The following is a 15,521-nucleotide window of genomic DNA, read 5'->3' as shown; positions in this document are numbered from 1 at the left end:
TATCTGGGGAGGACGTCCAGAAGACAGATAGATTTGTGGATCTCACTGTTTTAAGTACATGTGAACAGGAAAACCACAATGAAATTGTGAACTGGGCAAAGTTATCTTTAGAAACTCCCTTCTATTTGAGACCCATTTTAGGTCCCAGTTCTCTAATTTTTTACCCAAATTTCTTCATCCACATCTGCTCTTAAGAAACAATCAGATAATCTCAATCTGTTTAAAAGATAAACTATTATCTTTAGTAAGACACATGGTTAGCTCTTTCCTGTTATACATGAATGCTAGTACATAAGCACAGCCTCAAACCAAAGGAATGATAATAACACTACCAGTAAGAGCCAGTGCTCATGTGGCTATTAATATATGCCAGGCACTTTTCCAAGCTCTTAATGGTCTCAGCAACCCCACGAGGTAGGAAGCCATTTTATAGGTGAGAAAACTATGAGGCTAAGTGACTTGTCCAAGGTCACACAGCCAGTTAATAATGGAGCAGGAAACACACTTTTGCACTGTGGCTCTTGAGTCCATTCTTATAACCACTACCCTGGGAATGAAAGTATGAGGGCGGAAATTTAAGAAAGGTGGAAATGTGCAGTAAATTCTGTGAGGGAACTCTCAGCAAGGTTCAAATTCCATTGTGCAGGTCACTGCAGTCTCATCTTACTAACTGATGACTATGATGACATGGGCTCTGCCAAAAATTTACTTCAGGCAACTTACTTAATCCCTTTCAGTTTCATTTTCCTCATACAGAAATCACTCATGTTCAGGATTATTCCTTGCAGCAACATTTTGTGATAGCAAATGACTGGAAACAACCTAAATGTCTATTGATAGGAGACTGGCTAAAAAAAGATTAGACATCCATAAAATGGAATATAATGCAGCCATAAAAAGGAGTAAGGTAAATCTCTTTATACTACTATTGAATGATTTCTAGGATATATTGTTACATTAAAAAAAACTACAATGGTGAACTGGGTATATAGTGTACTACAACTTGAGTAAATAAGGGTGATGTATATTCCTTTATGCTTCTATGTGCACACATATAGGTAACCTATAGAATTGGTTGCTTCAGAAGAACTGGGTAGATGGGGAACAGAAAATGAGGAGAGGGCCTGTACAAGTTAGGATCCCAGCAGAAAACACACGGCACACTCCAAAGGCATAATGGAAAGGAGTTTAATGAAAGAATGATTTACAAATGTGTAGACAGGGCTGAAGCACCTAACAAAGGATGGTGATGTGCCCATCCTTGAGCTAGCTAGAGAGGGAGAATAATTACCATGCCTAGGCCCTAAGAGACAAAGCAAGTAAATGGTTACCTGAACCCAGAGAGCTGTACATATAGAAAAGACCACCAGAGAGAAGCCATGGACTTCCCTAGATGAACCTACAACCTGTCAGGGAAGGAGCTGGGGAAATAAATATCCTGACCGCATTCTTCTCCTGCCCTCGGGTCTCTTTATCGTGCTGTGCCATGGGTAAGCCCTACCAGAAGCCCAAGTTCAAGGACACTGTCAATGCAGGCTTAGAGTTGAGCCTCTTGAGGTCCAAGGCAGAGAGGACAGTGAACCTGAGGGTACACAAGACTATCTACTGAAAAGACTATGTACCCTTTCTACCTTGTAAATTTAGAACTGTGTGAACAGATAACTTATTTGAAAAGTAGTCAACTTTGCACACACAATAAAAGAAATTTTAAAATGAAACATACAATATGATATTAGAGCAGATAGTTTCTAAGACTCTCTCTCCGAGTCCAATTCTACTTATTTCCTTGAAGCAGTTTTTCACCTAAATCACAGTCCATGGCTCCACCTAGTGTCAAAGCGATGCCTGAGCCCTGAGCCCAGTCTCCTTCGGGAATCCTGGAACTTTCATTCTCCCTTCCCCAAAGTGACTGTGGAAATTTACTTAAATTCAATTTTGAACTAACTAGTTATGATTTTCTCCATATCTACCTCTAAATTAATTTGGAGGTAAATAGCATGCGATCTAAGACTGTAAACCTTCCATAAGTCCACTTTTGAGCTTGTCACTGCCCTGTTCATATGCCCTTAATTCAGTGACTCTCAATCCTGGCTACAAAATAATATCCCCTGAGGAGTTTTAGGGAGCTCCTACACGAGATTCTAATTTAATTGGTCTGAGATGGGCATCAATTTTCTAAAGCCCCTCAGTGGTTGTAATGGGAAGTCAGGGCTGGGAGTCCCTGCTTTCATGATTCTTTGCTGCCTGTTAGGTCTATTTCCTTCACTATTCAGGATGTGCTCCCTCTGCTTTAGACAATTTAAGTTTCTGATAAGACTATTTTTCACCCTCTGTGCCTTGCTCAGGCTACATGCCCTACAAGGCTCATGCCTCCATCTCTAGTTCCATCGATGTCTCCAGACCCTGCTTTAGGATCACCTCCACTAAGAATTCTCCCGCCCCTCATTCTCAAACAGACGTTTCTTTCTCCGTGGAACCTCTGGTGATTTTTAAAGAAAACTTTTATAATCTTTTCTTCTTAATTGAAAGTTAGTGCAATAATAGAGTATTCTTTTTATTTATCAAATTGAAAACAATCAAAAGAATCAAAAGTCTGATATTTTTGTGAGGAAAATGAGTACTCCCTGTATGATGAGAGTGTAAATTGGTGTAACAGCTTTAAGAAAAATCCAGCAATATGTGTCAAAATGCATTCTGTTTGACCCAGCGGCTCTGTTCCTAGGAATTTATCCTAGGCACATAATCACACATGTGGGCAAAATGCCTGTAAAAGGAATACTCATTGTAGCATTGTTCACAAGAGCAAAAGATGGGAAATAACTAAAAAGTCTCATTACAAAGAGGTCTGTTTAAATAAGTTATGGTACATCTATACAATAGAATGCTGATGAGTCCAAAAAATGAGGCAGCTATCGATGTAGATAAGGGCAATTCTAAGATATACTGTTAAGTAGAAAAAAAGATGAAGTACAATGTTATAGAATCCTCTCATGGGTTTTTTTTTAAATTTTTTTTACAAAAGAATAAATATATATTAATCTTTGCTTGCAAATGCATTGAATATCTTTGGAAGGATATACAAGCAAGCGCTCACAATGACTTGACTCCTGGAAAGCAAAGTACAAGTGATGGGTCTGAGGCAGCAAAATAGCAAAAGATAACAAAGAGGTAACCAACAGAACAGAAAAAGGTATCTGCAAACGAGGCCTCTAATAACAGCCTAATACCCAAAATACACAAAGAACTCATACAATTCAACAACAAATAAATCAAACAATCCAATTTAAAAAAATAGGCAGAGGACCTGAACAGACATTTCTCTCTATAGGACATACAAATGTCCAATGGACATATGAAAAGATAGTCGAATTCACTAGCTATTAGGGAAATGCAAATCAAAACCACAATGAGATACCACCTCACAACTGTCAGACTAGCTATCTTCAACAAGATAAATAATAACAAGGGTTGAAGAGGTTGTGGGGGAAAAGGAACCCTCATACACTGCTGGTGGAAATGTAAATTGGTACAGCCACTCGGAAAAACAGTATGGAGGTTCCTCAAAAAACTAAGAATAGAATTACCATATAACCCAGCAATCCCCCTTCTGGATATCTACTCTAAAAATTTGAAAACATTTATCCATAAAGATATAGGCACTCCAATGTTCATTGCAGCATTATTCAAGGTGGCCAAGACATGGAAACAGCCGAAGGGCCTTCGATAGATGATTGGATAAAGAAGATATGGTATGTCTATACAATGGAATATTACTTAGCCATAAGAAAAGATGAAATACTACCATTTGCAACAACATAGATGGATCTTGTGATTATCATGCTAAGCGAAATAAGTCAGACAGAAAAAGTTGTGAACCATATGTGGGATATAAAACTGAAATCAACAAATGAACAAGACAAACAAACAAAAACTCATAGACACAGACAATGGTTTAGTGATTACAAGAGAGAAAGAAGGGGAGAGGGAGATAGATAAGGGTGAAGGGAGTGAAATATATGGTGATGGAAGAAAATTTAACTTTGGAAATTTAACTTGAACACAATGCAATATACATATGATGCATTATTGAATTGTACATTTGAAACCTATATAATTTTATTAACCACTGTCATCTCAATAAATTTAATAAAAAAGATAAATTTGTAAAATTTCACATGTATTTGTAAATGTTGAAACATACTTATAGATAATTCACGTGTCAAAGAAGTGATAGTGAAAATTTTAAAATACTAAAAGCTAAACAATATTAATATTAAACAATTTTTAATATTGTTTAATATTAAACTATATTAAAAATGGTTAAGGGAAATTTAAACTACATTTAAAATGGTTAAGGGAAATTTATTTACTTAAATGCTTATTTTAGACAAGAAGAAAGTTTGAAAATTAGAAAGCTATGTGTTCAATTTAAGAAATTAGGAAAAGAACAACAGGAAACAAACAAGTAGAAAGAAGTAGAAAAGATAAACACAGAAGTTCATGAAAAAAGTAAACAAAGATATAAAAGGGAATCCATAAAATTGAAAGTTCTGTTTTAAGAATAGAGAATTTTCTGCTGAGATTGAGCAAGAAAAAAAAGGAAAAAGAACAAATTAGCAATATTAGAACTGAAAGGGACATGATCAAAGGTAAGGCAAAGATTTTTTAAAATGTATCAATTTAGGTCAATCATTTGGAAACAAGTGAAATGAACAAATTCCTTGAAAAATATAACTTATCAAAACTTACTCAAAAAACAGAATCTTAATTGTCTTATAACTCTAAAGAAATATTTGAGTCTTCCCACAATGGAATTATTATCTTTAAATATTTTCGCAGATGACTTATACCAGGCTTTTAAAGAGGAGATCATTCCAATCCTTAAAACTGTCTTAGAGAACAGAAAAAGAGAGACTATGACACAATTCATTCTATGAAATTAATATAACCTTGATATCAAAACCAAGCAAGGTCAGTACATTAAAGAAACATTATGAGCCAATATGAATCAAAAACAGCTACAAAATTCAAATAAAATACTAATAAAACAAATCCAGGAGTTTATTTTAAAAAGATAATACATCATATTACCTAGAAATGCAAGAGTAGTTAAACATTAGAAAATAATAATATAATTCACCACATTAACAGATTAAAGGGAGGAAAAAACATATGATCATCTCAGAAGATGCAGCAAACAATACTCCTAGTGATGAAAAAATGAGAAGCAGATCCTAAAAATTCAAGAACAAGATAAAGAGCTCATTTGCCTCTATTCGATATTATACTGGATTTCCTAACAAGTGCTGTAAGAGAAGAAAAAGAAGTAACAAAGCACAAAGAGAGGAAAGAGGTAAAAGGTAGAAGTATTAGAATAGTCTTTTTCATAAAGCTATAATTGTCTACATGGAAAGTCCCAAAGAATCTACAGGCAAATGATTAGAAATAATAAGCTCAGCAACATGGCTGAAGAGAAGACCAATATACACAATTAAATATATTTCTAAGTATTTGGCAACAAACTGAAAATACAATTTTGAAAAAAATGCAGTTTACCATAACAATACAAAATATAAGCTATATCTAATGAAAGTTATATAAGACCTATACAGACTATATTCTAAAACTTTATTTGATGAACATCAAATAATACATATTACAGAAATAATTGATGAAGGATGTTCAATAGGAAGACTCTTTTTTGCAAAGCTGCCAGTTATCCCCAATTAGATCTATAGAGTCAATGTAATTTAATTCCCAATCCCAGTGGGTTTTTTCCCAAAAAACTGATAAACTGATTGTAAAATTTGTATAGATGAGCAAAGGTCAAAATATAACAACGACTATTTTGGAGAAGAATAAGGTAGGAAGACTTGCCCTATCAAATTTGAAGACTTTAATTATAAATTGTTATAATGAAAAGAGTGTGGTACGATGCTGCATTCGACAAATGAATTAATATAATCGTGGAGATTCCAGAAACAGACCCACACATGTATGGACATAATATATAACAGAAGTGGTTTTCTATATACTACGGAAAGGGTTAATTAATAAGTAGTGCTGGTGCAATATAAGGGGAAAATGAAATTGAATTTCTATCTCACATAACACATAAGAAGTCAATTCCAGATATATTAAAAATTTTGACGTGAAAGCTGATATTTTTAAATATCTAAAAGAAAATATAGCGTAACTAAGATAATAGCTTTATGTCTTTGGGATAGAGAAGAATTTCTTAAGCAAAACACATGCCAAAAAAAAAAAAAAAATCCCAAACTGAAAAGATTGACGAATTTGACCACATTAAAATTAACAACTTTTGTTCTTCAAAAGACAACACAAAAGAACTTGTAGACAAGCCACAAACCAATATATTTGCAACATGTATAACTAGTGGTGTGCTGGTAAATGTTTAAAAACTAGCTTTTTCAGGGGAAAACCCATGATTTGTAGGGTTTGATCATTTCCACAGAAGAAATACTCCCACTAAGGCCTATTTCGAGCTATCAACATGATGTCGCTGAATACAGAATTAGAAAGAGATGCACAAAATCGCTCTTGTGAGATTGTATGAATCGGCTCCAGCACACCACTGCATATTACCCTAAAGGATTTGTTGCCAGAATACATAGAGAACTTCTTCTGTATATCATTAATTAAACATCAAACATTGCCATAGAAAAATGGGTAAAAGGCATGAATAGTCATTTTGTAGAAGAGGAAATATAAAGAATGGAAATATAATAAGATTATCTTCATTAGTAATTATATAAATGTTCGTTAATATCATAAGAAACCATGATATACTATTAAGATAGACTAAACTGAAGAAGTATTACTATACTAAGTAATTGCAAAGACTTGGATCAAGGGGAACTCTTTTAAGAAGTTAAATGCTGGTATGAGTATACATTGGCACAATTACTCTAGAATAGAATTTGGCATTATCTCGTAAAGTTGAACATTTGGATAGTCTACAATCCAGCAATCTGTACTCTTAGGTATATATTGTTGAGGAAGTTTTGCACAAGTACACCAGAAAATGCAAACATGAACATTCATAGTGGCATTTTTTTGTAATAGTAAAACCCAAAAACAATAGCAACAAAAAAATCCAACCCAAATGTATCAGTCAGGGTTTGTTCAGAGCAGACTGCTATGAAAATAAACACAATAAGGGATTTATCACAGGAATTTGTCTATATACAATTATGGAAGCTGGTTATGCTGTCTGTGTGAGCCTGTTGTTCCTATGTCAAGTACTGGAGCTAAAGGCCACAGGACAGGCAATCAGGATGTGAAGTGGGGAAAGCAAGAACAAATGAACCACAAGGATGGAATGGAATCTGCATTAATCTCTCAGCACTTCTAAACCTCCAGTGCCATTCATAGAGTTAAACACACACCCAAAGTTTGGAGAAGCTGAAACAGATCTGAAAAGACTTGGAGGACCTATGGGCCTGCCCAGACCTCCTCAGTGCAAGAAAATACAGCTGCTCTTTTACTTCCGCCTTCTGTGTTGGGTACCAAACATCTCTTGTCTTTTCCCAAGAGAAGTCTAAGAGGCCCAGAGAAGTGAAGTGACATGTAATCTGGGAGCCTGTTTCTAAGAAGGATCCATATGTATCTGAAACTCTTTTTAATAAAGTTCATGTCAGTATTTTGGATCTGGGTACATGTTACTCCTCCTCTCCCAGGGATATCCCTGACCCATGTACTTTTGACTGTTGCCTCTGATGATATCACATCAGTAGGCTTCGGTAGCTTTGCAATAACAGGTTAATTTATATTACTCTTCTCCAAAGAAATTTCCTCATGCCATGGCACATAGATGTGATTTTAGGACTGGTGTCCTCCTAAATCTTTATAATATAATCTTATCTAAATGTGATCACTGTATCCAAACATTCATTTATTTAAATGTGAATTGCTGGCTTTGAGCTAAGGTTCAATCCTCTATTCAAATCTAGTACCAAATTATCCATGCTTACTCTGTGCCTACTAATCTGGCCAAGGTGGGGAGGTGGTGGGGAGGAAGGGAGCGGTGACGGGGAACTACACTTTGTCAGAAGAGGCTAAATAAGTTCCTAACCTTTATTTCTTTATTTCTCTTATTGGCTATTCATCTGGGATGAAGTTTAAATCCATTACCAAAACAAACCATCGGAATTAAAATTATTTAAGAGAGAGAATAATGTCTTTGTCAATGAATTTATTTTGAGCAATAATAATACAACAATAATACAAGTTCCAATACTGAGAAATAATTTGGCTGATCTTATCAAGATTATAGCAACACATAACTTGAAGTGACTTTTTCTCTCTCTGCATCTAAAAACATTGGGCCAAGAGTAATTAAATTTCATAAAATTTTATATTAGATGTTTTATTGTGGTTTTGGATTTTGAATAACATATTTTTAGTTTAAACCATTTCAGTAAGTGAAAAATCTAGTTTTACAAAATAACGGATGGGAAGGTAGTGATTTAAATTTGCACTTTTTTTCTCTGCAAAACTATTTGTCACGAAAATCTTTAAATGGTGAGTTTCACTATTGACTTTAAAATATAATTTAATTCACCAAAATATGATTCATAGTCCACTTTTTCAGGAATGTGTTTTATTTTTACAAAGTGAGATATACTTCTTTCATTTCTATTTAAGTCATTCTTCATTCTTTTTTGCTATTTACTTTGACAGTAAGATAGTTCACAACAAAATGCTCTTACCACCCACATTTTTATAAACATTGTATTTATTGGGTCATATTCTGACATAGTTATTATTCAGAGAGCTCAGAAGAGAGGTGGGCAGACTTCCTTCTGCAAGGGAGTATTCATTAAAACCACCAATCAACTGAGCGTGAGACAGTTCCACATACAGACAATAATAGTCTGCTTTGACTTTCTCTTTCTTTACTCTTTTGAATTTAGACTTGAGGAGTTAAGGCGTCTAGATATGTGTGCCTAGATTGTGGGTATCCGCCACAAATTGTGTTCTCAAGGAAGCAGACTCTTAGGCAGATTAGGGAACAGGAAGTTTATTAGGGAGCACTCTTGGGATCAAATCAAACCAGTCTACTGTCCTCACTTAGGCCAATATTCAAGAGGAGAACAGTGCCCTCCACCCCAGGCCAAGGAGAAGATGAATCACGCAGGATAAAACCAGCTATTCTTCTCTATGTGGTGATTCTCCTTCTAGTGCCCATTTCAGAGGATATGTGTGTATTTTAATTAAGGGAGGCCACATTTCTTATCAAGAGTCTGTACATATTAGTGGCTCAACATTTTTTAAATTTTGGAATTTCAATTATAGTCTTTATCACCAGCGAGAGATTTAGAAAAATACAGCATTGTACTGAAATAAATTTACTATATATTTATTTATTACCTTTTTTTGACTATTTTTTAATTTAATTTAATTTTTTCCCCCTCTTTAATTCCCTCCACCCCCCACTTCCACCCCTGACCTATGAATGTTGCCTTTTCTCCTTAAGAACTGCATCTCTGAAGGTGAGCTGTCTTCTCCCACACACTCGCAGTGTGCGTCAGGGCCTGGTATCCCCGGTGCACTCAAGGAGCCAGTACTGAGAAATAATTTGTATTGAGGAATAAGGGCCTGGCACACCAGGGGTATGGTTCGTGGCTTCACCCGGGGCGCGAACTGAGGACCTTTCCGAGTGTAAAGCAGACGTGCTAACTACTACACTATGGAGCCACTGTTAAGAACTGAAAATTTATTGTTTTCTGCTTTTTGGAAAATATGGTAAGTTTTCTCCTCAAAATTTCCTTTTGTTGTTATCTTTATGTGCTCCACAGGGCTCTCTGTGCCCTCTGCATCTCTTTCCAAAATCTATTCTTGCTATTAGCTACATAGAGATGTTTAGCAACAAAGAAAAACCTAAGCAGGACCCACCCAGCTTTTATATCCTGCATGGTTGAACTTTAATGAAAGTTTGAGTTTTTCCAAAAGTCTGGGCCTCACAACTGGAGAAGAAAAACAGTTGGAAAAAAAATACTTTGAGCATGTGAACCATGTAATTTCATTTGAACTAAGAAATTCCAAAAATACTTGCTTATTGAAAGGGCAGTTATGTTTTTGCGTTGAAACTTGTTATGGAGAAGGATAAGTACTAGTTCTTTCTTTTTTACACATAAAAATAAAAATTAAAGACTGAGTGGCTGGGTAGGAAAATAGTATGGAGAGAGTGAGCTGAAACACCAGGTGGGCCTGCCCTGGAACCTATTCCTTCCTGGGGAGATCTATCTACTCTTCTGGGTCCTATTGAGCCCTACTCCACTTGAGACAATCCTCTCCCCATCTGAGGATAATTCAGGCCTCCATCTGGCCATGTATCTAGACTAGTTGGACAGAGATCCAGAGGTTTCATTAGTTCTACTCACTGACGCCAGTTTAAATACTGTGGCAGCAGCAAGATGGAAACTTCTGGGTCCTGCCAGGCAACCTGGTCAAGCAGAACATAGTCACGTCCTATTTGGTTTTAGGTCTCTGGGAGGGAATCAGGTGTTAATCATAATATTAATAACTAGCATTTGGGGGAATATGTATTATGTGCCAGTCACAATTTTGGGTACTTTTACATGAATTACAATTATTCAATCCCCACAATAATTTTGTTTGTGGAATTTGAAGCTTAGAGAAGAACCTAGATTTTCAAACCAATCAGTCTGTCTTCTGAACCTTTGATCTTCTTCCCTGTTCTGTGAGCATTTGATAATGGATCTCAGTGTACTGAGATCAAAATCTCAGACCCCCATGTAGCAGATGCTATTGGTGCTTTACAACTGCCAACAGCTGCACCACCTTGCAATGGCTTTCTCTAGCGGCTAGAGGTCCAAGTGCAAGCACGAAGGCTATGTGTGGCAACTTAATGCCTCCCAGCAGCAGCCCTTAACTCATGATCAATTAGAGTTGTTATATAAATCTCCAGCTCTCTCACTGCTCAGCAGATAACCAAGAGGCATGGGTTCTACACTGATTCCCAGAATTCTCCAGAGAGAACTCTAAGCACCAGTTTATTAACCTGCTTGAAACACTCCTTTTATTAGCTGTCTTCCCTTCCTTCTCTTACATTTCTTAACAGCACTTCCTGAGATCACCACCAAAACAAACTATTTGTATGAGTATTTTTGTCACAAGGTCGGCTTCTGGGGGAACTAAAATGAGGATAAAGAGTAAAAGAAAGGTAGGTCTATGAAGGAGGAGAACCCAGATAGATGAGGTGCTGCACGGCTGAAAGGGAGAGCACAGGGTTGAATCTGTAGAACACAGCCTCTCATAGATGGTTTCCTGTTCTTGAAGGTGACAGTGTCTTGTGAGACAGGAGAGAATGGTTTTGGAGGATTATTGAATTTTGACACACTGGATGGTTCTTAGACTGCTTGGTTAGGTGGAGCTTTCGGAAGTTCTCTTTTACTCCATTAAAAAATAATTATTTATAGTTGTCCTATTTAATGAAAACCAAAAAACACAACCATTAATAAGTGGAATAATGAAACAAGATAGAAATGCCAATATGTTCTCAGTGGAACATTAATGAAGCAATCATAAGGAAATGAAAGACAAAAATTACCTGTCTAATTTTGGAGGATTTATAACTTACTCATATAGCCAGAATATAATATTGCTATGCATTTCATACTGACTAAAACTGAATTAGGCTCTTTCATCAACTTAATGGACAGTGTCTCAATTTGTGATTATACGGCCTTTTTTGATTAACTGGACTTCCGGTGGTGCCTAATATATTTTCAGGGACTAACACGAGCATTGGGAAACTCTTGCTTTGTTAAGGTTAGTGGAATTATAAAGCGTTAACTATTGCGTTCACACATTTTAATTCCTTGACTGTCTTTGGTTTCATATATTCAACTTCATGTCTGCATTAAGAGTTTTGCCTGAGACTAGACATCTTTAAAATTTATTATATGGTGATTATATGGTCTGAATAAGTTTGTTTTAAAACTTTTGCTTGGGATTATTGTTATTAGTGCTTTCATGATGAACAAACTTGGAAATGCCCATTACTTTTATAAAATCTGTAGATTGAAAGATGATAAAATCCTTAAGTAGATATTTCTTTTGGCCACAAGAGGGAATTGTATGAGAAACGATAGGATATTTTGAGACAATCTTACAGGATCTCAGCACCCATCCTGCATTCCTTGAGTCTTGAAGCATCTCAATGTGATTGCCACATTTTAGTCAGATAGTATTTTCACCAGAGATCTGGGTTACAGAGCTGGATAATCCCTTGCTGCTTTTTAATATACATTAACAGGTAAACTGGTTTTTATCTGCTTGATCATGGAAGGACATGGACTGACTAACAAAGTATATATGGGCAATGGCCAACTTCCTTTTCTAATCCACACACACAGCTCGGCTAAACCCATGTGTTTCCCCCAGCTTGGTCAAAGTAAATACACGGAGGGAGGTCTTGCCATCTTTGTCAACTTTCTTGCCCTTACTGCAGAGGAATCCTAAGACAGCCTCTGAGAATGATATACTTGCTTGCAGTTAGGGAAGTATAGGTTGAGGGGAGAAGTTGGGACACTACGTTCCATTCCTCAAGGTCCTGCAGAAGAAGATCCCCCTCTGATGAGAAACAACAGGCAATGTAGCACAAGGCAAAAACATAACCAAATCTTAGGGATTTTGAAGGAAAGTAAGAGCCGGCAGTGCAACACATTGGGCATTTTTAGAAAGTGACTTGGGTAGAGAGAGATTCTTTATTTGGTGAATCATAGGTTGAATGATGTGGATGGGTTAATGTTGCTAAAATAGTATCCAATTGTTAAAAGATTAATTCCTTGATTCATTTATAGCCTTCAACATCATACCTGGGTGATGTGATTCCTTCTTCCCTGTCTTCTTTCCACTGTTTATTTTCAAGAATTTACGTGACCCTTGGATACATTATTGTTTCCAATTTTACTTAAGATACAAAGGATGTTATTCTACAGGTGAATGTGAAAATCCAGATTTCATTCATTTTCTTAGCAGAGTAATTTTTCTGCATGAAGGATTGAGTAACAAAAAATATTTTTAGGAATTAAAATTTTTTAGTTAAGCCAGTCTGACATAAAGCATTATGTATATTTAGTTGGTGAGAAAATAAGTTTTGAGAAAGAGGCAGTATAGTGAAGTTGTTAAATGTTGGGGTTCTGAGTTCAAGTTCTAATTTTACCACTTCCTAACTGTGAACCTTGAGCCTCTCTAAGCCTTAGTTTCTTCATCTGTAAAATACAGATAATAAGAACTACCTCATATAATTGTTAAGAGGATAAAAATTAAGTAAGGTGCTTAGAGCAGTATCTAGCACATAATAAGGGATCAATAAATAGCGGTTATTATGATGATGATTATTTGCGTAACAGTACCAATTATTAGGAAGTTCTTCATGGTGAATAGAAAATATATGGCCAAGGGCATAGATTATTCTGAGCTCTTAGTTTCCAGCATTAAAAAAATAAAAGAAAAATCTGATAAGAGAGGTATTATTATCATCTCCACTCTACAGATGAGGAAGAGTTAAGGGTAGTTTAGAGGGTTAGCAGGGCAACATGAAGATGATAGGTCAGGTAGGGCATCAGCGTGGGCTCAACTCACTCGTAACATTGCTGTTGAATGACCTAAGTTCACTTCAACTGTTTGGTCTCATTTGGTCTCCATAGCAAAGTTGTTACACCCTTCAAACAGCTCTTTCATCAAGAAATCAAGAAAATTCAGATTTGCTGGAGAGAAAATCATGCCCACACTTCCTAGGAATCCAGTGCACTTTCTGATTTGTTCATGTGCTAATAAGAGAATTACGAGATTTAGTAGGGAGATCCTAGCCCACATATACAGAGAGTACAGAGGGAAAAAAATGGCATAGACGATAGAGGCTCTGTTCATCCCTCTGGCGACCACATCAAAGTTGTGATGGAAACGAGGAGCAGGAGCAAGGAAAAATCGCCTGGGATCTTGATGAACAAGCCATACAAATATGGAGAAATCCAAGAAAGCACCCTGCAACAGCAGAAGGTAAGACGGGGCGAGGACGCGGGGCTGCCTAGTCCCCAGTGGCTGAGAGGGAGGATGTGGCAGCAGCAGACGCCTCTTAAAGGGGCCGAATCCACGGGTGGATTTTTGCAGTGATGGACCTGCTCGCTCTGAGCACCAATGCCTGTTCAGCTGTGTGCAGGGGGCACCAGGGACATTGTTGGAGTGAAGGCCAAAGCGAGATTCGCTCGCTACAGAAGTATCCATTGTTCCCTGCTGAGCCTTCCCCCCGACCAATGCACTGGACACAGCGCCACCATAGCTGTGACGTCATCAAACTGGATAACAGGTCACTCCACCCAGAGGATTCCCTGAAACTCCGCCTATCCCAAATTGGGCCCCACCCAAGCTACATCCAGGTGTATCCTCAGTGAGTCAGGTGCTCCTTGCTGAGACTCACACTGGAGGCAGCTGGCCTCAGTTTCTGGTGTGGCCTTTTGAGGCAACTATAAGCATAGCATCTGTGGATTGCTTGCTGAATCTTAACAGGTGGCCCTGGAGGGGTTGAGGCTTGGGCTAAATTTGGCCTGCAGATGAACCCCTCTCAGGACTGTGCCACTAGACTCCTACTTCACAAATCCACACTAATAAGACTGGGAGACTTAGGAGCTTTGCTTAGTACATCGAAACAGGCTCGGAAAGGCAGCCAAAATGGGAAGACAAAGAAGCAGAAACCATATGACAGAACAGAACAGAGATCCAGATGTAAAGGAGTCAAGTACTCTAACAGATGTAGAGTTCAAAACACTAGTTATAAAGATGCTCAATGAACTTTTGGGAAGTGTAGAGAACTCCAACAAAGAGATAAAAATGGAAATTGAAATTATCAAAGGGAACTGGTCTGAAATGGAGAACACATTATCTGAGATGAGAAGTATATTAAATGGAATAAACAAAGTGAATAAAGAAGAGGATCAAATGCCCTATCTAGAGGACAGGAAAGCCAATCAGGACATTCAATCAGAATGGCAAGAAAAAAAGATGCCAAGTCTATAAAAAAAAATTTAAGGAGGATATGGGACACTATTAAGGCTCCAAATATTCATCTGACCAGCGTAACAGAAGAAAATCATGGTGTTGAACAGCTGTTAGAAGAAATAATGATGGAAAACTTCCCTAACCTGGTGAAGGAAATGGACATAAAACCCCAGGAAGCTCATAGATTCCCCAAACCCAGGGATCCAAAGAGGCCCATACCCAGAGACATCATAATTAAAATGGCAAAGGTTAAATACAAAGAAAGAATATTAAAAGCAGCAAGAGAATATCAGATAGTTACTTACAAGGGAACACCCATAAGACTGGCAGCTGATTTCTCAACAGCAACTATGCAGGACAGAAGTGCTTGGAAAAAAATATTTGACAGTATGAAGACCCAGGATCTACGACCAAGGATGCTTTATTCAGCAAAGCTATCATTTAGAGTTGGAGGACAGATAAAGAGCTTACAA

This window comes from Pteropus alecto, unplaced genomic scaffold (assembly GCF_000325575.1).
Source record: "Pteropus alecto unplaced genomic scaffold, ASM32557v1 scaffold95, whole genome shotgun sequence".
Taxonomy (NCBI): domain Eukaryota; kingdom Metazoa; phylum Chordata; class Mammalia; order Chiroptera; family Pteropodidae; genus Pteropus; species Pteropus alecto.
The sequence above is the reverse complement of the archived record's forward strand: the minus strand, read 5'-3'. Positions refer to the sequence as shown.